The sequence below is a fragment of the Heptranchias perlo genome, chromosome 7 (genome assembly GCF_035084215.1).
Source record: "Heptranchias perlo isolate sHepPer1 chromosome 7, sHepPer1.hap1, whole genome shotgun sequence".
Taxonomy (NCBI): Eukaryota; Metazoa; Chordata; class Chondrichthyes; order Hexanchiformes; family Hexanchidae; genus Heptranchias; species Heptranchias perlo.
Window position 1 is genome coordinate 86,131,547 of NC_090331.1, and position 13,811 is coordinate 86,145,357.

Consider the following 13,811-nt stretch of genomic DNA (forward strand, 5'->3'; position numbering starts at 1 on the left):
AGAAGGATAATAGTGCAGCTTTCTATTTTGTGAAAACTCAAGGCCCAAGTGCAGCGCACTGCCAATTTGGAAGAGTAAAAGATGAGTATGTAAATCAGGGGGTAGTGAACAGATGGTACCAAGGTGTTAAAATCCTGAAGATTGTAAAAGGAAGGAGAATGAATACGTTATTCCATAGTTTTGAGGTCCTGGGAAAGGATATTTTAGAGCAGAAAACTGCAAGGTGTCTTGATTTCAACAAAATTGGGGTGTGGAAACTAAGCGTATAAAATTGTCATTGGAGCTGAGGATGATTACTGTTGTAGTATATTGATAAAATGAGTTTGGGGGAGGGGCAATAAATGTGAGTACTCATCAGGCAATAAGCTTTTTCTTTCTTTAGGAATGTGAGTTGCTCGAACCTCCCAGATAGGGAACAATATTGAGGCCTTGAATTGATAGAATCAATTCATTCGTGCAAAGTGATACTTGTACAACATCTAAATGTTTTTGAAATGGCCTGAACTTGTATGTCACTTTCTTCCTCTGCAATGAAATCAATAATTGGCTTTCCACAATTTAGTACACTTTTGAAAGTTGTGCATGAATGGTGAATAACACAGCGTATTTCATGTCTATACTAAACGTGCACCAGCAATATAGAGAATTTCTGACATAAGTAGGATTACACTAAATCATAAGGTGGTATTGATCAAACTTACTTTGCGTGTTAATTTATAACCAAAGTGGTTTTGAATTATTCTAGTACATCAACGTCAGCAGTAACTGAAGAAATAGAAAAGCAGAGCAGAAGTGCTAAGTACTTGGTATGTCATAGATGCTAACCATTCTAAATGTCGCCACTAAGTTACCATTGTGCTGCTAGATCGAATTCATTTTTAGGTTTGAACTCCATGCCAATGTCATAGCATGTCACCCATTCAATTCATGTACCAGCTTGAAGCATGCGCTTACATTTTTAGCCATTGCTTAGAAACATTCCAATTGATTTTTAAAATAAATATGTTAATAAATTTCCTTATGTATCATTCACTCCCTCTATCTCTCTCCACATGCCTCCCCTGCTTTGGAGGTTGGCGACCAGTACATTCCGTATTTTCTAGTCTGGTGCCTAAAATGTAATATCTTTATTCCAGTCTAATATTTGAGAAATACCTGTCTACACATTGAATCTATTGCAAATTTGTAGTTGTAGAGTAAATGGGATTTCACTGAGTGTTGCATCAACCGAACATTGTCTGCAATGGATAGGGAGAAGAACAGCTAAAATTACGATGGTGAATTTCACCCTCCATTGAGAATTTATTCCAGGATTAAAAAACAAGAACATTTGTGAAGAAAAGCTAATTTAGCCCACGAAGTCCATTCCCTCAGATGAGCCATGTCATTGTCATGACCTCTTACTTATTTAAAATTCCTGAGGAAGGAATTTAATCGCATGTAAAACTTCATAGAAGCCAAAATTGAACTTCCTCCAGGATTATTGCTTTGTCTTAAATAACATAGCTCATTTTGCTTCTTGATCCTTCCTATCTAAATTTATCCATGTAACCTTCAATTCAGTTTCTTGCTTGATGATCAAATTCCTTTTTAAAGAAGTTCTTTGATTTAACATGAACATTGAGAACGTTTTTGAATGTTCTTTAAGCCATAGAGAGAGAGAGGTCTATTATTTCTCCTGAAGATGACGACAAAGATATGTGAAGGAGAAAAATCTAAGAGGTTTGCATCCATGGTGCTTTTTAAAAAAAAAGAAATTGGTTGCAATTTGTCAGTTGCTTGTAAAAAGCTTGTATATAAACAAGCAGTTACACCACTGTTATACAAGAAAAGAAGCTTATTGGGATTGGTAGCACAATGTATACATGGATTTTATTATAGCATCTAAAATATTAACTGTCTCAGATGCAAGGTAGTAACATTTTAGTACAAGATTAACAGTATATTACCTTGGTGCCAAATTTCACAATATAATGTCACACACTTGCTCATGTTAGAAATTTTTGAATATTTATTTCCATTACTCTACATTGCTTTCAGAACAAGCAACTAAGAGATCAATACATCACAAGAAATTTTAGAAGGATAATGCATACCGGAGAGTGAATATAAGGTAGTAATATCATGATATACTGTTTAGGTTTCATAACAGACTATAGTGATTGTTCGTGCATTCCATGTCCTTTATGTGTGATGTAAGATTGACTATTACTTGATTTAATTAAGAAATGATCTGCAGTTGATTACTGAAATATTCTATATGTAGACAATTTTATAACTTATCATTCACAGGTGAAAATACATGTTTGATGAAACACAATGGATGTTGAAAACATGGGATTCCATTTCCTGTAGCATGATGCCATTGATTTTAAATTGTATCTGTGAGAGTGATGGTGGTGAAGGAATATGACTTGAATTAGGTAATTCTGAACTATATAATTTGTCTCATTTTATGGTTGCGGATTCCAGCTATGAAATTAACTGGAACAAACAACACTGTTGCTCTTTGATAGGTTATCAATTTGACAGATCCAATAACAAAGTGCAAATGTCTAACAATTAGCATGCAGGACTCCAGTGCATACCATGCGCTTTCGCCGTGATAAAACTTATATCATTGTATTGCTGAAACTATCTCTGGTCAAGTTGCACTATGTGTGCATTAAATTCAGTTCTGGTCATCAAAGCATAAGGGAGACATCCAAACTCTAGAAGCAATGAAAGACGTACACAAGGTTGATCCTAGTGTGAGTCTGATTTATGAGCAAAAGCTTGAAAAGAAACTTAAACTCCAACCTTAAAAGGATGCAAATGAAAGGGGACTTCATAGACTTCTACAAGATACTATATAGAAGAGTAAAAGAAAGAACAAACTTGTATTCATAAAGCAGCTTTCACAACCTCAGGATGTCCTGAAGTGCTTTACAGCCAATGATATACTTAAGTGCAGCTAATTTGTGCAAAGCAAGGTCCCACAAACAGCAATGTGATAAATGAGCAGATAATCTGTTTTAATGTTGGTTGAGGGATAAATATTGGTCAGGACACCGGGGAGAACTCCCCTGCTGCTCTTGGAATAGTGCCGTGGGATCTTTTACGTCCACCTGAGAGGGCAGATAGTGCCTCTTTTTAACGTCTCATCTGAAAGATGGCACCTCAGACAGTGAAGCACTCGCTCTGTATTGCACTGAAGTGTCAGCCTAGATTACGTGTTCAAGTTCCTGGAGTGGGACTTGAATCCACAATCTAGCGAGATTGAAGGCGGATAATTATTATCTTAATGGCGAGAAACTGGAAAGTACTGCAGTACAAAGGGATCTGGGGGTCCTAGTGCAAGAAAATCAAAAAGTTATTATGCAGGTGCAGCAGGTGATCAAGAAGGCCAACGGAATGTTGGCTTTTATTGCTCGGGGGATAGAATATAAAAACAGGGAGGTATTGCTGCAGTTATATAAGGTATTGGTGAGACCGCACCTGGAATACTGCATAGTTTTGGTGTCCATACTTAAGAAAAGACATACTTGCTCTCGAGGCAGTACAAAGAAGGTTCACTCGGTTAATCCCGGGGATGAGGGGGCGGACATATGAGGAGAGGTTGAGTGGATTGGGACTCTACTCATTGGAGTTCAGAAGAATGAGAGGCGAACTTATTGAAACATATGCGATTGTGAAGGGGCTTGATCGGGTGGATGCGGTAAGGATGTTCCCAAGGATGGGTGAAACTAGAACTAGGGGGCATAATCTTAGAATAAGGGGCTGCTCTTTCAAAACTGAGATGAGGAGAAACTTCTTCACTCAGAGGGTAGTAGGTCTGTGGAATTTGCTGCCCCGGGAAGCTGTGGAAGCCACATCATTAAATAAATTTAAAACAGAAATACAGTTTCCTAGAAGTAAAGGGAATTAGGGGTTACAGGGAGCGGGCAGGAAATTGGACATGAATTTAGATTTGAGGTTAGGATCAGATCAGCCATGATCTTATTGAATGGCGGAGCAGGCTCGAGGGGCCGATTGGCCTACTCCTGCTACTATTTCTTAGAAAGGAGGGCCCGAGAGCAGGAGAGCTGAGCAAAGCGAGATCGGAGGCGGATAAAGGAGGGCCCAAGAGCAGGAGAGCTAAACTGGGACCAGCGGCGGAGTTCTAGAGGTGACGTCACCAGAGAAAGTGATGCGGCACAGGGGAGGCAGCTGATTGGTAAGTGGGTTCAGCTGAGTATTTCTACTATTCCACAGTGCGGTAACTAAAGTAAAAAGAAAAGTAAGGTCTGCAGATCTTATAGCAAGCAGTGTTTTTTAGTGAATCAAGGTCCCTAGTGTAGTTAACATTCTCTAAATTTAGAGTAATTTAAAGGAGTAAACTCCTTAAAGGGAGTAATTAACTAGCTTAATCTAAGGCAAGTCATTGCAGCAGAGCTCCCACCTGTGATATGCTCCTCCAGCGCTATGTGGGAAGTCATGGACACTACCGGTGTCCCTGGCGACTACGTGTGCAGGTGGTGTGTCCACCTGCAGTTACTGACTAACTGTATTTCAGAGCTGGGGTTGCGGGTGGATTCACTGGAGCGTCCGCAATGCTGAGATTATCGTGGATAGCACGTTAAGTGAGGTGGTCACACCGCAGGTAAAGATTACGCAGGAAGAAAAGAAATGGGTGACCGCCAGGAAGAGAAGAAGGACTAGGCAGGTAGTGCAGGAGTCCCCTGGGGCCATCTCCCTCTCAGATGTACCGCTTTGGGTACTGTTGGGGGAGATGGCTTATCGGGAAAGCAGCAAGTGTCAAGTTCGGGTGGCTCTGCTGCACAGGAGGGAAGGAATAAGAGTGGCAGGGCTATAGTGATAGGGGATTCAATTGTAAGGGGAACAGATAGGAGTTTCTGCGGCCGCAAACGTGACTCCAGGATGGTATGTTGCCTCCCTGGTGCTAGGGTCAAGGATGTCACGGAGCGGCTGCAGGCATTCTGGAGGAGTAGGGTGAACAGCCAGTAGTCGTGGTCCATATCTGTACCAATGACAAGTTTTTTTTAAAAAAGGGATGAGGTCCTGCAAAGTGAATTTAAGGAGTTAGGAGATAAATTAAAAAGCAGGACCTCAAAGGTAGTGATCTCAGGATTACTACCAGTGCCACGTGCTAGTGAGTATAGGAACAGGAGAATAGGCCAGATGAATGTGTGTCTGCAGGGATGGTGTCGTAAGTTGGGATTTAGATTCCTGGGACATTGGGACCGGTTCTCGGGAAGGTGGGACCTGTACAAGCGGGACGGGTTACATCAGAGCAGGACCGGGACCGATGCCCGTTTAAACTGGAATAGCAGGGGGATGGGAACTTGAGCAGGGAGACAGAGGAGGGGGAATCAAGGATAGAAACAAAAGACAGAAAGGGAAGAAGCAATAGTGGAAGGCAGAGAAAACAAGGGCGAGAAACAAATAGGGCCATCGTGCAAAACAAAACTAAGATAACTAGCAATCTTAAAAAGACAAGTCTAAAGGCATTGTGTCTTAATGCGCGCAGCATTCGCAATAAGATAGATGAACTAACAGCGCAGATAGATATTAACGGTTATGATATAGTTGCGATTGCGGAGACATGGCTGCATTTATTTAGTGAAGGAGGAAATCAATGCAATAGTGAGGAAGGATATTGGCTCGGAAAATCACTATGTAAGGATGGAGCTAAGAAACACCAAGGGGCAGAAAACGTTGGGGGTTGTTTATAGGCCCCCAAACAGCAGTGGAGATGTAGGGGAGGGCATTAAACAGGAAATTAGAGATGCATACAAGAAGGGTGCGACTATAATCATGGGTGACTTGAATCTATATATAGATTGGTCAAACCAAATTAGCAATAATACTGTGGGGGAGGAATTCCTGGAGTGTGTACGTGATGGTTTTCTAGACCAATACTAGAGAACAAGCGATCTTAACAATCTTGTTGTGCAGGGTCCCTTAGGGAAGGTCGACCATAACATGATAGAATTTCTCATTAAGATAGAGAGTGAGGTAGTTGAATCCGAAACTAGGGTCCTGAATCTAAATAAAGGAAATTATGAAAGTATGAGGTGCGAGTTGGCTATGATAGATTGGGGAACTTTACTAAAAGGGATGACGGTGGATAGGCAATGGCTAATATTTAAAGAACGTGTGCAGGAATTACAACAATTATTCATTCCTGTCTGGTGCAAAAATAAAACAGGAAAGATGGCTCAACCGTGGCTTACAAAAGAAATTAGGGATGGTATTAGATCTAAAGAGGAGACATAAAATTGCCAGAAAAAGCAGCAAGCCTGAGGATTGGGAGCAGTTGAGAATTCAGCAAAGGAGGACAAATAGATTGATTTTAAGAGGGGAAAAATAGAGTATGAGAGTAAACTAGCAGAGAACATAAAAACTGCCTGTAAAAGCTTCTATAAATATGTCGAGAAAAAGATTAGTGAAGACAAATGTCGGTCCCTTACAGTCAGAAATGGGGGAAATTATAATGGGGAACAAAGAAATGGCAGAACAATTAAACACCTACTTTGGTTCTGTCTTTACAAAGGAGGACACAAATAACCTGCCAGAAATGTTAGGGAATTAAGGGTCTAGTGAAAGGGAGGAACTGAAGGAAACCAGTATTAGTTTTTAAAAAAATAGTGCTAGGGAAATTAATGGGGCTAAAGGCTGACAAATCCCCAGGGCCTGATAATCTACATCCCAGAGTACTAAAGGAAGTGGCCCTGGAAATAGTGGATGCATTGGTCGTCATCTTCCAAAATTCTATAGACTCTGGAACAGTTCCTACAGATTGGAGGGTGGCAAATGTAACCCCACTATTTCAAAAAGGAGAGAGAGAAAAAACAGGGAATTCGACCAGTTAGCCTAACATCAGTAGTGGGGAAAATGCTAGAGTCTATTATAAAAGATGTGATAACAGAACACTTGGAAGGCATTAACGGGATTGGACAAAGTCAGCGTGGGTTTATGAAAAGGAAATCATGCTTAACAAACCTACTGGAGTTTTTTGAGGATGTAACTAGGAGAATAGATGGGGGAGAACCAATGGATGTGGTGTACTTGGATTTTCAGAAGGCTTTTGGTAAGGTCCCACACAAGAGGTTAGTGTGCAAAATTAAAGCACATGAGATTGGGGGGAATATACTGGCATGGATTGAGAATTGGTTGACAGAGAGGAAAGAGAGTAGGACTAAACGGGTCTTTTTCTGGGTGGCAGGCAGTGACTAGTGGAGTACCGCAGGGATCAGTGCTTGGGCCCCAGCTATTCACAATATATATCAATGATTTGGATGAGGGAACCAAATGTAACATTTCCAAGTTTGCAGACGACACAAAGCTGGGATGGAATGTGAGCTGTGAGGAGGTTGCAAAGAGGCTCCAATGTGATTTAGACAAATTGGGTGAGTGGGCAAGAACATGGCAGATGCAGTATAATGTGGATAAATGTGAGGTTATCCACTTTGGTTGTAAAAACAGAAAGGCAGATTATTATCTGAATGGTGATAGATTGGGAAGAGCGGAGGTGCAACGAGACCTGGGTGTCCTTGTACACCAGTTGCTGAAAGCGTGCATTCAGGTGCAGCAAGCAGTTAGGAAGGCGAGTGGTATGTTGGCCTTCATTGCAAGAGGATTTGAGTACAGGAGCAGGGATGTCTTACTGCAGTTGTACAGGGCCTTGGTGAGACCACATCTGGAGTATTGTGTGCAGTTTTGGTCTCCTTATCTGAGGAAGGATGTCCTTGCCATGGAGGGAGTGCAACGAAGGTTTACCAGACTGATTCGTGGGATGGCAGGACTGACGTATGAGGAGAGATTCACTAGAGTTTGGAAGAATGAGAGGTGATCTCATCGAAACATATAAAATTCTAACAGGACTAGACAGACTGGATGCAGGGAGGATGTTCCTGATGGTTGGGGAGTCCAGAATCGGGTCACTGTCTCAGGATACGGGGTATGCCATTTAGAACCGAGATGAGGAGAAATTTCTTCAGTGGGTGGTGAACCTGTGGAATTCTCCACAACAGAGAAGGTAGTGGAGGCCAAGTCATTCGATGTATTCAAGGAGATAGATATATTTCTTAATGCTAAAGGGATCAAGGGATATGGGGAAAAAAGCGGGAACAGGGTACTGAGTTAGACATGATCATTTTGAATGGCGGAGCAGGCCTGAAGGCCGAATGGCCTACTCTTGCTCCTATTTTCTGTGTTTCTATCTTCTGACTCAGGGTGCTACGAACTGAGCCACAGCTGAGTTGGTCAATCCATAGCACTATTTGAAGTTGAACCATAACTGTAGAATAAGGAACTTAAATGCAGACTAGTAAAAAGCAAATTGAGGATTGATATAAGAAAGCATTTATTCACATAGAGAATGATTTACATAATGGAAACAAAAACTATGCAGTTGTTTCAGAGGCAATTTAATGCTATGTGGGACAGTCTGTGGAAAGATGAGCTATACTGGCTGATTGGCCTCCCTCATCTGTAGTTCATCATTTTGTTGCCTTGTAGCAAATGCTGCCAAATTTAGAAAGGCGGACTTCGAGACACACGACAACGCAAGATCGTCGAGCAGAAATTGATAGCCAAGTTCCGCACCTATGAGGACGGCCTCAACCGGGATCTTGGGTTCATGTCACGCTACACGTAACCCCACCAGCGAAAAAAAGTTATCTGTTTTTAACACAACGGGTCATTCTCTGTCTTTCTCTTCCTTTCGGATGTTTCTCTCCCTCTCTCTCTCTCTGTTTTGTGTTCTGGCCGTTTGTGTATTCGGTGGTCCTGTAGGTAACATCACTCTGTCTGAACACTTTGATTGCCTTGACAACGGGCAGTTGGAAAGATTATCTGTAATCACCAGGTATTGTTCTCTGACTATAAATGCGGTAACCTTCCGTGGAATCCCACACTCGCTCACCTGACTAAGGAGAAAGCCTCCGAAAGCTTGTGATTTTCAAATAAAACAGTTGGACTATAACCTGGTGTTGTAAGATTCCTTACATTTGTATAAGATGACTAATACTTTCTATGATTTGTATGACTTAAATTATAAATATTTTTGATGGTGTTAAAGATTTGGTGCGTAGGTCGCCCTAGAAATGGTATGGTATATCTTAAACCCAGTCTTACAAATTAATTGTTACTTTTCTACAACTAAATTACGTGCTATTGCTGGAAGTTCTTTGTCTGTTGCCAATAAAATAGTCCTGGAGACTACTTCACGTTCCTAAATGTACTAAGCCCTTTGTTTCCCTTGTCCAGTGATAGGCACTAGAAATAATTCATCTCATAACACTTTACTAATGGCAGCAGTGGATGGTATTACACACAAAAGCAGATAAAGCTGGCTTTGGGGAGAAAGATGGCCATTGTTAAAATATTGTACTGCTTATTTTTGATTAATATTGGTTTTAGCTAGAAGGCCAGAGAAGAAGTATTAGAATGAGTCTGTCGCATAATGCAGCACAAGGTAGAATTTTCCATTAGTCTCCTCAACAGACAGACCTATTAGTGCTTTAGGTCACCGCTCTGCTTATGATACTGCGTTACGGATAAACTGCATAATATACAATGCTTGGTGCAAAAGAATGGAGTAGATTTGATATGCTCACCTCGATCAGAAATGCTAAATCATTGGGCCAGAAATTGCGCAGAGCGGCGTGACAATGCTCACTGCAGCTCCTGCAAATTAAGTTCATGAAAATACTTACTGCAGGCTCTATGGTGTCAAATTGCTTGATTTTGAACTTTAAACAAAACTGTGCGCTGTCAACCCAGCCTCTGAGCAGCGTGAGTTGACGTGCGTGGAATGGTCTGTGAGAATAGAAGATATCCACAAAATCTGTCGGGAAGAGAAGTCATGCCCACAGATTCAGGCTGCATTGCTCAAGCAGGCAAGCAGACTTCATTCATTTAACATTAATATTCTGGATGTCATTGTAAATTTTAAAAAAAAATTCAATTAAAAGCCAAAGAAATAATTGAATTAAATTAGAGATGGAAGGGAAAAAATAATTTTAATTTAAAATTTTTTATGACCAAAAACTCTTAAAATAAGGTGTAAAATGAGACTCCACATTTTTTAGAAGTTAATTTTTAGTTGTTTGATAGTGATTAAGACTAATCGCGCTTTTAAAATTTAGTTTGGACCTGGTATTTTTAAGCGTACCTGTTTGGTGTAATTAGTTACTTTCCAGCTGGGCAGATAAGCAAGTTTGCGATTTTTCAGTGACTTCTCTGATTGCAGCGAGCAATAGTCTTTTACTTCGAAGCTGTCATCACCGGTGAACCACTAGGAACAAGTTCATGATTTCCTCGTTTTAGTGCGCATGTGCAAATGCAGGAACTTGCTTCTTCAATTCGCCACTTAAAACGGGGAGCACTAATCAGCAGTTAAATAGTCTGTGTTCTTTGTACCACAAGCATAACACTGTAATAACTGAGTTACAATTTCTTTTCTCTCGTTAACATCCTGGATTATTTGTGAATTACAGTGGGTTTCTGCCAACATTATTATTGTGTAGGATTCCATTTCCTGTAGCATAAAACCATTGACTTCAAATTGAATTTGAGACTGAATGCGATTTGAATTAGATTATTCTGAACTATACAATTTGTGCCTTAATTTATGAATGAGGATTCTTTACTTCATCTGAACTTCTCGGTTGTTTGAGCTTTGTAACTTGCTCCTTGGTTGTGGATAATTAAAAGGGAACAGTTATACAAGGGTAAGCACATGCTTGCACTTTTCAAGTTTTTCTCCTATATAGCAAAATTTAGAATTGGTGTCAAAATTGTAACTCCCTGCAAACTGTCTTCCAAAGGAAATCGCATGAGATAGCAAGTGCTATGATGCATCTCGGTGCATCTGTCATGTTAGTATTAAGTGAAATTAAATTTCTCTAGTCTAGTTAGGGGATCTCCTTTTTACTGTTGCAGAGAAGCTAAGTTTCTGCCTTCATTGCAGTTAGGTTCCATTTTAGATATCATGTGCAGATATTCCCTTTTGATTATACAATCATGAATGTTGATACCTGTAGAGTTCATTTATTCACTTAAGTGTAGTCCTTGTGTGTCCTTGCTGGAGTTTCATTTTATCTAGCTTAAATATGGACCAGTATGCGATGAGCAGTGGTTGAGTGCATTGTCCTTTAATATCAGATGAAAAGAACTGTTCCAAATCCCGTAAGAGCTCTGAGATCCTCTTATTCTTTTGGGACAGAACTCCAACTGTGTGTTCATAGCATTTGGAGTATGGGGAATACGCTTTGTTAAAATTTGAATCTAGTTTATAATTGAGTGGGCCAGATATTATTCACATTTTGCTTGGTGCTATACCTCGTTTTGGACATCAAAGCACCCGAACCAGAATTTAAAATATTTACCTCCTGGTATCAAAAAAAAAACTGCAGCAGAGACCATGGCTTATCTGAAGTGTGCCAATCTAAAAATCATCATCTCCCTTAAAGCGAGGGAGAAATTCTCAAGGCTGTCTTAAGGAACTTTCTGGTATAATCACCAGCTGAACTGAATTTTTGTGCAACTTCCCAACTTTGACAAAGTTCCACGTTAACATTTCTGGTGTCCCTTCTGTTTCAGCCCACAATAGGAAGCGGTGTGACATCATCTGGTAACAGAAATCTGATAGGTTTGGAGAGAGCGCTATCGTTAATAGCTGCTGCAAGGTAAGTGGAAGTTAGCCATTTGAAATTTATTTACTGCATAGATGAAATATCTCAAACAAAAAGTATGAATAAGCTCTTAGCTTGACTTGATAAAGCAAACTATTTGGAGCCTGGGATTTTCCAGTGTCAATATGTCTTCTGCAAACTATTGTAAACAATTTTACAACACCAAGTTATAGTCCAGCAATTTTAACAAAATAAAATTGCTGGACTATAACTTGGTGTTGTAAAATTGTTTACAATTGTCAACCCCAGTCCATCACCGGCATCTCCACATCATGACTACCATTCTGCAAACTAGGCAGCTATGCTGCTAAAGAGGGTACTGTTCAGTGGCTGGCTGGTTTAAAAAATAATTTTATTAGCAACATACAGAATCCTACAATCTCCAACTTGAATTCTGGAATGTTATTGACTTTTCTCAAAGTATCACATTTATCAGGTGACAACCGTGGCTCAGTGGTCACACTCTTGCCTCTGGGTCACAAGGTTGTAGGTTCATGCCCCACTCCAGAGACTTGAGTAGATAATCAGGTAGACCAGATAAATTTTGCAACGGAGCCAGTGTTGAATGCTACTGCTTGAAAAACATAAGTCTCACCTGCTATTTGCTATGACTAATTTTTTTTAAAAATCCATTCCCCCCCCCCACACAGAAAGGACCTTGGAAATAAGTCCTTTTAATGTTGGGTTTTTAAAAGCAGTTTTCCATTTCTGAAAGGGTACCTAGACAAAAGTTAGTTAATATGCTAAATGATGTTTGTTCTCCCCAGAGATCAAATGGTAAACAATTTGGTCGCTTGTCGAGGTAATCGAAGAACACCTCATACCAGTTGTGTTGGAAAGTCCTTTCTTTTCACACACATGGGACAGAGGGCTGCAAGGGCAGCCAGGCTTTTAAACAAAGCTGCAAAAGCAGTTGGCTCAAAGTCAGAAGTACTGAAGAAACAGTAAACAAACATCTCACTTGTGAAGTAACGTGACCCACTGATGTAGTGAAGTGTGGCTTGTTCTTTATTTTGCATCATTATGCGCAGGCACATTGTACTGATTTAACTAAGTAAATTTGATCGTAACTGGCTCTGTATGTTCACTGGCTGTGAAATAAAACTGCTTACTGACTTGTATCAAGCTTTGTATGACCAAGTTAACGTGGTCAGTTTTCAGAGACATTGAAGAAATACACATGCAAAAAACAACTTTGTGGCTCAAATCTGAAGTGTTCTCTTTGTACATCTCTGGGTAATATCATAAATCTGGGGGAGTATGAGTCGAATCCTATAGAAGTAAGATGCTCAGACTACTTAAGGTAGTGATAGACTCCATAGAACCCAAGAAGGTATCTACATCAGACCAGGATTTGTCACAGCTGGCCTCAATTGGGATTCGGTTCCAATGGTATATCCCACAATTTAAGACTGCAGCTGTGAAAATCTTTTTTTTATTCGTTCATGGGATGTGGGCATCGCTGGCAAGGCCAGCATTTATTGCCCGTCCCTAATTGCCCTTGAGAAGGTGGTGGTGAGCCGCCTTCTTGAACCGCTGCAGTCCGTGTGGTGAAGGTTCTCCCACAGTGCTGTTAGGAAGGGAGTTCCAGGATTTTGACCCAGCGACGATGAAGGAACGGTGATATATTTCCAAGTCGGGATGGTGTGTGACTTGGAGGGGAACGTGCAGGTGGTGGTGTTCCCATGTGCGTGCTGCCCTTGTCCTTCTAGGTGGTAGAGATCGCGGGTTTGGGAGGTGCTGTCGAAGAAGCCTTGGTGAGTTGCTGCAGTGCATCCTGTGGATGGTACACACTGCAGCCACAGTGCGCCGGTGGTGAAGGGGGTGCATGTTTAGGGTGGTGGATGGGGTGCCAATCAAGCGGGCTGCTTTGTCCTGGATGGTGTTGAGCTTCTTGTGCTGTTGGAGCTGCACTCATCCAGGCAAGTGGAGAGTATTCCATCAGACTCCTGACTTGTGCCTTGTAGATGGTGGAAAGGCTTTGGGGAGTCAGGAGGTGAGTCACTCGCCACAGAATAACCAGCCTCTGACCTGCTCTTGTAGCCACAGTATTTATGTAGCTGGTCCAGTTAAGTTTCTGGTCAATGGTGACCCCCAGGATGTTGATTGTGGGGGATTCGGCGATGGTAA

At 41.0% G+C, this 13,811-nt stretch overlaps 1 protein-coding gene across 23 annotated transcripts in view; it reads left to right on the top strand.

The window, feature by feature from the left end:
• The window catches only part of LOC137323928 (poly(rC)-binding protein 3), a 167,301-nt gene that overhangs the window by 80,268 nt on the left and 73,222 nt on the right, over nucleotides 1–13,811 (top strand). For 20 of the 23 annotated variants that reach the window (XM_067988039.1, XM_067988044.1, XM_067988021.1 and 17 more), the window contains exons 3-4: nucleotides 2,041–2,113; nucleotides 11,590–11,675. The gene's annotated coding sequence lies outside the window, so the exon portion shown is untranslated. Of the gene's footprint in view, nucleotides 1–2,040; nucleotides 2,114–2,292; nucleotides 2,424–11,589; nucleotides 11,676–13,811 lie in introns of all 23 variants that reach the window. The other 3 variants (XM_067988023.1, XM_067988024.1, XM_067988022.1) reach the window with 2 other exon arrangements.